This window comes from Tupaia chinensis, unplaced genomic scaffold (genome assembly GCF_000334495.1).
Source record: "Tupaia chinensis unplaced genomic scaffold, TupChi_1.0 Scaffold148019_1, whole genome shotgun sequence".
Lineage (NCBI taxonomy): Eukaryota > Metazoa > Chordata > Mammalia > Scandentia > Tupaiidae > Tupaia > Tupaia belangeri.
The window spans coordinates 1,303,238-1,316,357 of NW_006207869.1; the positions used below are offsets into that span (position 1 = coordinate 1,303,238).

Consider the following 13,120-nt stretch of genomic DNA (forward strand, 5'->3'; position numbering starts at 1 on the left):
ATTATGCACAGAAACATTTCACATCTCCTTGTTCAAATTTTGCTATTTTCAGTAAGTTTTATAACCCTTTTTCCAATCATCGTTTACATTCAAATGATGATTCTTGATTTTCTTATCATCGTCATTTTAGATATTTTCTGATTCCTCAGGAAATTATTTTTGTTGACTTATTAGTTGGTGTAGTATTTCTTCATATAATTGAATTAGCAAATATATGCAGGTGTCATATTTTCTGTTTTCTTGCTTGTTTGAAAATTTAAAAAAAATTCTGATTTGATCTTCTAAAGCCAAAGTTGTTTTTCTGTACTAGCCACTGCTTCATTTTCAAACTTAATAATTATATTTATGGAAATTTACCCTTTTAATTTCATTTATTCCCCCTTTTATTGTTCAGTATCTGTTTTTTTGGGGGGAAGAGATTTTTGTTATAGGGCATTTGCACTCAACGGAGAGACAGAGAGAGACAGAAAGCAAGAAGCCACCCCCCCACACACCCCTGGTGGATGGTCACGCCACAGTCTCTTCTCTTCCATTCTCCTCCTGGAATCTTGGGCACACATGTACATGCACCTGGCCTGAGTTTTAAGCTCTTGGGTCTGGGACTTGAACTCATTGGACTATGTTGAAGGCAAGCAAAGTAACCATTATACTATCTGTTAGTCCTATTATTCAGTATCTTAAGGAATTATATTAGAAGTAAACATTTAATGATTTCTGATTTTTGTTTGTTTCTTATAGGTCAATTTCATACAGAGATACTTAAACTCATTAAACACATTCTTCAGATTGGTCTTTTTACTTCGACCTTCGGAGTCTTTTTGGGTGACTGTGATTTTGTTTCTATATTCCTAGTTTATGGATGGTAGAATGTAATAGAGTGTATACATAAGTGTGTGGAGCGGGGGAATCATTGTCTTTATAAAGCCAACTCTGAAAGTTTAAATGATTTCTTTCATAGATTCTGTAAGACACTAAAATATCCCTGGTTGTGCTCAGTTAAAGGAAAGGGGAACTTTTATATTTACAGTATATAATGCTGCTTTTGTATCTTTTATTTTGCTTATTTCTATATGCAATGACTCCCCCAAATCACAATTTAAGTAGTTGGTAAGGATTAAAATTTGCTACAGTCAGAGGCAGACTGAATATTTTTTAAATACTCATTCTTTTTTTTTTGTTGTTGTTATTTTAATTTTTTGTTTTGTCTTGTTTTTGTTTTGCATCCTAAAGTCATCCTGCGAACTCTTGAAAATACTTTCATTCTCTCTCTTATTCATAATTCTTTAAAAGTATATTTATTTCTTTCATGGGAGAGAGAAACATAGAAATGTGAGGTTGTTGGGGAAGTCATGACATATTTCCCTATGTTTTTATGCAAAAATGTGCCATGACTTTCCCAACAATCCCAATAGAAAGATTGGTACCCTTAACAGGCTCTTCAAACCATGACCGACTCCCAGTTCCAACCAGCCTGGATCACAGGCATGTGCATGTGTGCCTGTCATGCTCAGGACATGCTCAGGGAGGTCCCCAGATACAAACACAGTGCCTTTTCCACCTGGGTCCAGTTGGGTTACCACCATCCCACAGTGCCACGGGCCTCCCCCGGCCCCTCTATAGGTACCCTTAACAGGCTCTTCAAACCATGACCGACTCCCAGTTCCAACCAGCCTGGATCACAGGCATGTGCATGTGTGCCTGTCATGCTCAGGACATGCTCAGGGAGGTCCCCAGATACAAACACAGTGCCTTTTCCACCTGGGTCCAGTTGGGTTACCACCATCCCACAGTGCCACGGGCCTCCCCCGGCCCCTCTCTTATGTAGGCTTTGTTTATATATTACTTTTATATGTTTTAAAATTAAAATCTATCAATTTTTCAACAACAAGAAAATTAATTTCTTGTCTGGCTTATGAGGGTTCTCCTTTACCTCAAAGTTTAACAAATATTTGCCCGTATATTTATCTGATATTTTAAATCTGCATGGATATTCAATCTTTCTGCAAGTTACTTATATATAAGAGTTCTTAGTTTTTCTCAGATAGCTAATCAGTTGTAACAATACTATATTGAGTACCCCATTTTTTTCTATTGGTTTGTAGTGCTACTTTTATTATGTAGGTGTTTATATGAACTTGAGTTTATTTCTGTACTGTAAAGGTTCACCGATACCTAACGCTATCTAGATTGCAATAATAGATTTTACTAATCCTCTACCAGTATCAAACTCTTTCAATTTTAGTTGCTTTTAGTCCAGAGTATTATTAAGTTGTCAAAGCACATTTGTTCTTCTACAAAATATCCTCTTTAATAAATTTTTTAGAGATATTTGTACAATAGGTTGTGTGCACTCACAGATAAGGCAGAGAGACAAAAGGCAAGAAATCACCCTCCCAGAGAGGATGGCCATGCTGCAATCCTTTCTCCTCCATTTTCCTCATGGGATTTTGGGTGCATGTGCACATGTGCCCTGTGTGAGTTTTAAGCTTCCAGGTCCGGGACTCAAATTGCGGTTAACTACATCGGAGTCCAGTGATGTAACCATTACACCATCTGCTGGTCCTTTTTAATACACATTTTAATTGATCATTATCCATTTAATTTTTGTTCTAAATTTTATCAAATATTATTTATTACTGTGTCTCATATTGTCTTCCTCCCATTCTTAGTCAGATTCCATTTTCATTTGGTTAAAGTAATTCCTTAGGATTTTAGCAAAAATTTTTTGGTAATATACTTTCTGACTTTCTTCAATATCTGAACTTGTTCTTTCCTCCCACAGGTGAAAAATAGCTTCCCTAGTTAGCAAAATTTTGAATTTACAAGTGTGTGTACATTATCTCCTCAGCCTGCAGCTTCACAAGGTGGGGAGGGGAAGTTTGATATTGCTGTAATTATTTTTTTTAATGTAAGGTATCACTTTTATTGTTGTTTTATTTAGCCATCTGTAAACTATGCCCCCAGGCCAAATCTGGATGGGTACTTCTTCCTATAGATAAAACTGGTTTTGGATCCAGTCATGCCATTCATTCATTTACTTATTAATCTATGACTGCTTTCACAAAACCATCCACATAGAGCTGAGGAGATGCAGCAGGGACTGTAGAACCCATGAAACCTAAAATATTTACTACCTGGTCCTTCACAGAAGTTTGCCAACTCCTTCCCTAGCTTGCCTCACAAGAATAGCATCCAAGTACAAGCATTTCAAACCTGATGGATGAGCAGTAGGAAGACATTTGGGAGTTTGGTGATCTCTAGATAGTGCCCTTAAAACCACATCTTAAATATGTAAACTCTGGTCTAAAATGATGAACATGCCAAACATCTGATACCAAGATAGTTTGCCACCAACTTTAATTTGAAACAACTTGCCAGTGCCAATTGCATTCTTTCTGAGGGAGGCAGGAGCTGAAGAGAGAGAAGAGAATGACCTTTCTGGATGGTTTTATAAGTTCCATGGTAGATCCAGCTGTCATATTGCTGGAGCTGCATATTGCTTGAGAGTAACACTTCCTTCAGGGCAGAGCAATCTTGCTAGTGGAAGAGCTTTAATTTATAAGCAGTCTAATTTAATTTTCTCTGTTTGGACAGACTGTAATTTGGTGCTAGAAAGAAACCCTTAGAAGTTTTGTTGTCTTAGCTGACAATTACACGATGTTAAGTTGCTCTACCTCTGAGCCACGTTGCTAACACATACATGGCAGATTTACATTCTTTTTCCCTTAAAGTGTTATTTCAAATCAATGCTTTAGTGATAGCAACTTATGCAGACAAGGTAGCTTGTCTAATTCTACTTATACCAAATTACATTCAGTATAAGGGAGCAGAACATTTTAAATCATAGAATAAAAAAAAAAAATACAACTTCTCTTAGAGCTCCTAATTGGAAAAGGTAATATATTCAGCAATACCCTGGAACTCCGGAAGAAATAATTCATCTCACCAGAAGAAGCAATTATTCTCAAAGACCAGTGTACTTAGCTCATGCCACACAGGACCAGACACACAGGAAGGATCCAGGCTTTTTAGACTACTGCATTTAATCTAAATTTGCTTTCTGTTCCATCTACAAGAATGTATCTTGCATAAACCACTGAGCAAGCAACATGAGTTTCAAGACCATTCTGTAGTTCACTGCTTTCACATGTGTCTAGAAATAGTTCAACAATCTTAGCAAAGGAAGAAATTAAGCCCATCTGTTTTGGAGACTTGAAAAAGCTCCCTTTTCTCATCAAAGCACTGAAAGCTTTACATAGAGTTCTGAAACAGCAGGTTCATTTGGGTCAAGTCAGCCAGTGTCAGATCCTTATTTATTTTCTTTAACGAACACTGACACAGTGCTTCCCAGACGCCATGTACTGGTTTGAACATTTGACAAACCCAAAAATATTTAATCCTCACAATAGCCCTGTGTGGGCAGGTACTATTATTAAAATCCATTAAGTAATTCACACAAGATCACAGAAAAAGGATGAAGATTTATATTCAGGAAGCCTGGATCCCAACTCAAGCTCATTATTGCTAAGCTGTTCTGCCTTCATGCCATTTTCACCAGCGTCCCTGGCCATAGAAGGGAAATAGTTAAGTCTCATGTCGTCCATGAAGCATCCTTCTTTCATCGTGAGCTGTGCTAACAAGAAAAATTCCTGTATAGCATTTATCTGTTCATCCCAATTGTTTCTGAAGATCCTTGTATTGTCAAATAACATCCAGATGTGTGCTCTAAACCTCCTTTCTCAATTTCTTGGGCACGGTACAAATCCAGCACCATGCTTAATAAATACATATGTATTGACTTCTATTATATATTGATTCTTGTTGTCTTTGGAGTTCAACTCTCTGGACATTTTATGTACCGAAAATGAAAGAGTCCTTTTGAGTTGTGTTTTGCCTGGGGCAGTTTGCTGTGCAGCATTTTAGACATCTCTCCAAAAGGAGAGTGGTTCTCGGAACAAGGTATTTTAGGAGATTTGGGAACTGTAAGTTCAGGGACCATTACTGTTTTCAAGTAGACATTTGTGGTTCTGATGATCTATTGATGAACCAAATTCCACTATTTATAATAATCTTTCCTCCCTTAGAATGAACTATTATAGAATTTCATGTGTTCCAAGGTTGGGGTATGAAAAAAAGCCATTTAACTGAAAAACAAACAAACGAAAAAAAAAAAACAAAAAAAAACAAATAGAGTCTTGATCATCGGCCAGCTTTCTTCTCAATGCAGCTTTTTTATCTTTTTATTTAACATATAATCTCATATAACAACTATATTATAATTGTTATTATGACCATATTACCGATGAGAAAGCTAAGAAATCTAATTATTATTTAGTCATTATTTGCCAATACTACTTTGTGGAATTATGAAGATCTCAAGATATAGTCTAGAGGGGCCAGCAGGTGATGTGGTGGTTGAGGCACTGGAGTCCCACATAGCTGATCACAGTTTGAGTTCCTGACCTGGTGTGTTGCTTTCTAATTTTCTCTATCTCTGTCTCTGTCTCTCTCTGGTGAGAACACATACCTTATAGCAAATTAAAGTAATTATAATAATAACAAATAAAATTAAAAAAATAATTTCAAAAAGATTTAACCTAGAGAAGGTCTAAGTTCTATTACTAAATTAGAAATCTATAAATTGAATCTAGGAGAGACCATAACTTTTCAAATACGTTTATGGTACTAGAACTTTCTCTAAAATGAAATGTTAAAGGGAACCCCCAAACAGGAAACAAATAAAAGCTTTACCGCAAAAGATTGGTCTCTATAAGCCTTATAGATCAGTCTGAAAATCACATTAATTGGTCAAGGATGGCTTTCAGTTTTCAGTGCTGTCAGTTGGTCATTGAGGGGTAGAGCTAGGTGTGGGCACACATACCATTTTTTTTAAGAGATTTTTTTTTGCTATAGGGAACATACACTCACCAGACAGAGAGAGACAGAGAGACAGAAAGTAGAAATAATTCCCCAGGGGGATGGCCATGCCACAATCCCTTCTCCTCCATTCTCCTCTTGGGATCTTGGGCATGCATGCACATGTGCCTGGTGTGAGTTTTAAGCTGCTGGATTCACGACTTGAACTGTGGTTGACTAGATGGGAGTCCAGCAACATAACCATTATGCCATCTTCTGGTTCCATTTTTAATGACTTCATGAACATATACTTTTCTTTGCATTGAATTTTTCACATATGCACAGATGCCAAAAATAGAGATGCTTAGAATCCAACTTAGATCATCACTTAGGTATTTATTTTATTGTCTTCAAATTAGATGATTTTTTATATGCATATGTAATTTTATATCCTCTCATTTCACTGGAAGTAAATTTATATGCAGACATAAATTTATATCCTCTCATTTCACTGGAAGTAAATTCTGAAAAGAATTTGTGATAATCTAACGGATTCTACTCAAGAGGGCTCTATAAGTTCATGATTTGTAATAACCCACACCCCTGCTCCAAATACTTCACAAAGACTGCACAAAAGCAGAATGGAAACCAGTCTCAGTAGTGCATAGATAATATGTGTGCATATATATATATATATATATGCACACATATACATATATATATATATATATGCACACATATACATATATAATTTGAAAAATTATTTCTTACTCTCCTATTTTCTTTGCTTCTGAAACTTTTATTAGAGGTATCCTAGAAATGCTTTATTCTAAACATTTTTATTAGGCACTTTTGGGAGATAAAATTTTTTAAAAAATTTCTCTTTGAGCATCTCAAATATACTTTAAAGTCTCCACAAGATAGTTTCTTAAATTTAATGTCCTTTGGATGAATCAATAAGACTAATGACCAGTAAATGAAATGGGTAAATATTTTTTAAAGAACCATTTTATTCAACTCTATTTATTTAAATTTGAATGGGTAAATATTATACCCAAGGAATCACAAAATCTAAATGGCTAGATAAACATGGAAATGTTCATCCCCATTAGTAAAACAAGAACAAACATTCATATAGCCCTTACTATTTTATCTTAATTCATTAAACCATCAAAAAAATGAACAAACAAACAATAAATAAAACCAAACCTATCTTACATAAAAGGGAACAAATAAATGGCAAGATTAAGTAACTTCCTCATGGTCGAATATCAAGTAGTAAACTTGGGATGAGAATAACTGGCTCCGTGTTCTGCTCTGTAATATGTTAATCGTGAGGTACATTTGACTACTTAAGTTTAAATTTAAATTAGTTAACATTAAATTTTAAATATAATAAATATGTATATCACATAGATGTGATATATAATGTTTGTGTAAACTCTAATATAAGAAAACATATAGAGATGACCCTATGGTCTAGTGGTTAAGGAAGCCAGATCCCACATGGCTGACAATGGTTCAAGTCCTGGCCCTGAGGGCTTGAAAAACACTTGAAGCACTTGTGAGCACATGCCCCAAATCCCAACAAGATGAAATTAAGAATGAGTTGCAGCATGACCATGCCTCATTGGCACACCCTGTTGCCCATTGATTTCTCTCTCTCTCTCTCTCTGTCTCTCTCTCTCACCCTTTCTCTGATGATCACATACGCACAAAATGGCAATTTAAAAACACATAGAAATTGTTCAGTGAAAAAAAATGTGATGTTTATACATAAAATTATATGGTGTTTTATTAGTCATACAAAGTAATATTATGTACTGTTCAAAATATAAAGGACAGACAGAGAAGACACACTCTCACAGAGAGAGGGAAGTTGTTGTAGGTAGTGGTTAAAAAGAATAACTTTAAGGGCCAGCAGCTTGTGGTTAAGGCACTGGACTCTCACATGACTGATCACAGTTTGAGTCCCAGACCTGGAGGTTTGAAAATCATACCAGGCACGTGTGTATGTGTGTGCATGTGTGCGTGTGTGTGTGTGTGTCCAAATCCCAGAAACAGTATGGAGGAGGAGAAGGGAATGTGGCATGGTCACATGGGGGCGGGAATATCTCACTTTCCCTCTGTCTATCTGTCTCCAGTGAGCACACATGTACTATGGGGAAATCTATTAAAAAAAAAAAGATAACTTCAGCTTCTTTGTAAGTAATAATTATCTTTTGAAAATATTAGAAAATAAGAGGGTCCAGAGAAGATGGGAGAGTAGAAAGTATCAGAAATCCTTTTCCTGCCCAGATAATAATTTTACTGGGAAAAGCTTGAAAGGTAAATTGTGTTTAATTTCAACCAATTTGGGCCAAAACAAAGAGAAAAGCTTCAAAGCAACTATAAAAGTTAGTGTTATTATAATTTGTTTGTAACTCCAAATAATTTTTTCTTTATAAGAGACTACTGCTTCTCAGCCTTTTGGCTAAGATTGAGTATAGTATCTGTTTTTATCAGTATACAAAAACGAATGCATTAAAAATGATTAGTTTATGTTATTGTACACATATTATATAAAGGTGTAATTTTGTGACAGCGACAACTAAAAGGAATGGATAAATTTGTAAAAGAGCAAAACATTTTGGATGCTGTTGAAGTTAATAAAGTGTAAATTAGATTGTTATAACTTTAGGATGTTAAATGTAATCCTTATGGTAACCACAAAGAAAAAAACCTACTAAACAAAACAAGACTAACACAGAGAATGCGGGACAAAAACTCTAAGGCGTATAGAGAACAGAAAATATGATCCACCTATACACTTCCTGTAGGAGACTCAGCTTAGATATAAAGACAAATAGGCAATAAAGGCTATAAACAAATTAGAAATAGAACTACCAGTTGGTCCAACAATTTCTCTTTCATATGTATAGTCAAAGGAGATAAAAATCACCACTTCATAAAAATATCTGGACTTCCATGTTCATTGCAGCATTATTTATGATATCCAAGACACAGAAATAACCAAAGCTGAAGAATTCACAATTCCTAATTTCAAAACTTACTCCAAACTTATAGAACTCAAAACAGTGTGATATTGCCAAAAAGACAGATAAATAGAAAAATGGAAGAAAATAAAGAACCCAGACAAATCCCAACAACTGTGGGCAAATCATTTTTTTTTTTTTGGAGAGGTTTTTGCTATAGGGCACGTGCACTTGCCAGACAGACAGAGAGAGACAGAGAGACAGAGAGACAGAAAGCAAAAAATCACCCCCCAGGGGTGATGGCCACTCCGCAATACCTTCTCCTCCATTCTCCTCTCAGGATCTTGGGCATGCACGCACACACGCCCGGCATGAATTTAAGCCACCGAGTCCGGGACTCGAACTGTGGTAGACTACGTGGGAGTCCAGCGACATAGCCATTACGCTAACTGCTAGTCCCAAATAATTTTTAACAGGGAGTCAGGACCATTCTATGGGGAAAGAATAAGCCTTTCAACAAATACTTCTAGGAAAATAAGATACCCACATGGACTCTTATCAAAAGAAAGAAGTTGGACTCTTACCAAAAAGCATAAAAAAATTAACTCAAAATGAATCAAAGATTGGGACCAGCAGGTGGTGTGGTGGTTAAGGCACTGGATGCTCTCACATAGCTGCCCACCACTCAAATCCTGGACCTCATGGTTCACTTTCTCACCTTCTCCCTCTCTCTCTCTGTCTGTGTGTGTCTCTCTGGTCAAATGAAAAATAAATGAATGAATAAATAAAGTAAAAAATAAATAAATTAAAAAAAATGAATCAAAGATCTAAATACAAAACCTAAAACAACTCTTTCTCTTAAGAAAAGAAGTAAGGTAAAAGCTTCACAACCCTGGACTTGGCAGATGCTTTCCTGGATATGATTGATACCAAAGACAGAAAGCAAAAGAAAAAATAGACAAATTAAACTTTACAAAAATTAAAGTATTTTGTGCATCAAAAGATACTATCAATGGAGTAAAAAGGCACCCCACAGAACGGAAGAACGTATTCGGAAATAATATAAGGGAAATGAGATTCATATTTATGTCCAGAAATATATACATAATTTTCAAAACTCAAAATAACAACAACAGCAACAAAACAAATGATCTGATTCAAAAGATGAGCAAAAGACTTGAATAGACAATTGTCCAAACAAGATATGCAAGGGGCCAATAGCAGATGAAAAGAAATCCAACATCACTAACCATTAGGGAAATACAAATCAAAACTCCAGTGAGATACTATCTCATACTTATTAGGGTGGCCATTATCAAAAACAAAGAAAGAAAAAAAAACCCATGAAAATAAGTGCTGGAAAAACATGGAGATGTGGAGAAATTGTTACTCTTGTGTTCTGTTAGTGAGAATGTAAAATGGTGTAGTTGATATAAAAACAGTATGCGAGGTCCCCCTGTGATGTGGTGTCTGGGTGACTGTATCTAGCATGGCTGGCTGCACTGAGTCCAAGACCCAGCAGCTTGAGGAACGTGCTGGTCATGAGAACATGTATGTCCATATATATATATGTGTGTGTATATATATATATATATATATATATATACAGATACATATCCAAAGAATTGAAAGCAGGCTCACAAAAAGATACTTGTATTCCCTTGTTCATACCAGCATTAATCACGAAAGCTAAACTATGGAAGTAACTCGCGTCCATTGTGGATGTATCGATAAGCAACATGTGGTATACATACACAATGAAATGTTAGTCTTAAAAGAAAGGGAATTCTGACATATGCTACAATGAGGATGAGCCTTGAAGACATTTTACTAAGTGAAATAAGACAGTCACAAAAAGATAAATATTGTATGGTTCCCCCTTCAACTATTAATAGGTATTTAGAGTAGGAAAAAATCAGAGATAGACAGTGGAATGGTGGCTGCCAGGGGCTGGCAGGAGGGAAGAATGAGGAGTTATTGTTACATGAGTGTGGAGTTTCAGTTTTACAAGAAGAGTTCTGGAGAGGGATGGTGGTAATGGTGCACAATATCAGTGTTCTCAGTATCAGAGAACAATATGCTTAAAAATGGTTAATACAGTAAATTTTATTTATCATGTTATTCTACCGCAACAAAAAAAAAGTGGGGGAATGGGTTTCCAATTAGCCATCTTACCAATAAATTAAATTTTACCTTTTAAAGATATGTAGGAACGAAAGGGAAAATCATGTTCTACCTAATGCACGTGCCCTGCTCCGGTGCTATTCACTAGTACTTATTTCTGAAGTGGCTTTGCTAATACTTTTTAAATCCGTTATCTTTGTCCACACACTCTGGGAATAGATAATAGCTTATATTTAACAACCAGACACAGACAAAAACAATATGCACACTAAATAGTAAATAGCTTGCTAAAAAGTGAAGTGTTACAGAGAAAAGTGAAATCAGGAACGGGAGGCACAGGTTAATAAAGTATTAAGTAATGTGGCAGGATTGGATGTGGCACAGCAGTACAAGGTGGTATTCTGCAAGATGGAACCTGGTGAGAGGGTTCTGGGTTCATATTCAGAGACCTCCCTGAACACACTGGGCACAAATGAATATTGTATTTCCCATTTTATAGATGAGAATCTAGACTCTCCAAGAGGTCAAATAACCATTTCAAAATCATAAAGCAAATTACCAAAGAGTAAAATGGACTCTCCCTCACTCCCCATGTAAGCCAGACTAGTTAGCTACCATAAGAGAAAGCTCCTAGCGCCAGCAAAGTACTCTTCCTTGTGGCCAAGTAGGAATCACTTGTTTTCACTTTGCCTTTAGAGTGTCTGAAGGAAAAGAAAGTCCACAACTCCCCTGGAACTGGAAGGCAGTCTCTCTCAGGACAAGTACCTTCCCATAGGCAGGTTCACAGTCATTTCACAATAAAGATTTGTTGACCCAAATTCAGCCAAGTTGAATCAAATTATTATTACTGAATATGGATTATGCAAGCCATTTTCCTTCCTGAACATCACTGAGAAGAAATCATCACTGAGAAGGAAACAGAAACTGTCCCAGAGCGGTAGAAATCAAACAGCAACAACCGAATGTAGCTGCTATCTTCCCAGCTGTAGAGAGTTACGCCTGCTGGAAAGGCAGCCCTCTTTCTTATTTAACGTGAAACAATGGAACTCAGAAAAACAGAACATGAAAATGCACCGAGGACACTTCGTCATCTGAAAATTTATTTTACTCCCCCTCACCAGCAATGCGCTCTTTTCATCTAAGAGCACGGGTGTCAAAGAACATATTATGATGGTTTCGTTTATTTTGTTCAAAGCGTATAGAGGAAACGTGTTCATTAAAATGAAAATAAAATCTTAGATAAATTGTGAATAAGCATCTGTAATTCCTTACTTTTATTGAATCTTCCAGCCTTTTCTGGTTTGCTCTTCACTCCCTATGTACATATTTCCTTTAACATGTCACTTTTCCAGGTGACAACTGCCCTAAAGAGGCCAGTTTCCCACAGCAATATGTCAGAAATGATAAGCTTCCTCAGTTACACACAGCTAAACTTGGACTTTTAAACACTAGTCTTTCCAGTCTATTACATGCTTACAAACCTTTGTTTTGCTGTCACTTGGGGGAAAAAGTGTACAAATCAATTGGACTAGGATTTCTTTTTTTTTTGCCTTTGAATTAACTAATGAAACCTTTCTCTTCTCTATTTCTTTTACTTACACAACTCTTAGTCCATCTTAATTCCTCTTAATAGTTCCCAACAACTGTATTGCATGGTCTTCAAGTTGCAGTAGATGCAATGCTTTGGGCTCAAATCAATCATAGCTCCATAAATGAGAACAAACCACAGAACCCATGTTAAAATAGCAAAGCAAATTATCCCTACTTTTAATAATGCAGATTTGCACATGGAGCACATAATGGCCTTTAAATGAAGAAATTAGTTACATTTCCTTGAGAGCTTGCATTCTTATTAGCAAATTGGATATTTGCTTGGCCTCCTTCTAATTATTCATAAAATATTATCTTTACATGGGATGTCTCATTTTTTTATTAATTTTTCAGTTTTAAAATTATTATTATTATTTTTGAATGGCATATGCCTAGCTATTTATGTAAAAGAAAATGAAAAGATCTTGGCTATGGGATAGAAACTGATAATTATGCTCTGCTAAGCACATCACGGACGCCCAGCTGGCACAATTAAAGAAATAGCTGATCAGTTCCAGTTATTGATTCTGCTAACATGTTTGTTCACGGTTGCTTCTTGTCTAATTAGTTTTTTC

General features: G+C 35.9%; 1 pseudogene; it reads left to right on the top strand.

The window, feature by feature from the left end:
* The first annotated feature begins 8,309 nt into the window (after window positions 1–8,309).
* LOC114006440 (uncharacterized) lies at window positions 8,310–8,415 on the top strand (annotated as a pseudogene).
* Window positions 8,416–13,120: the final 4,705 nt, after the last annotated feature.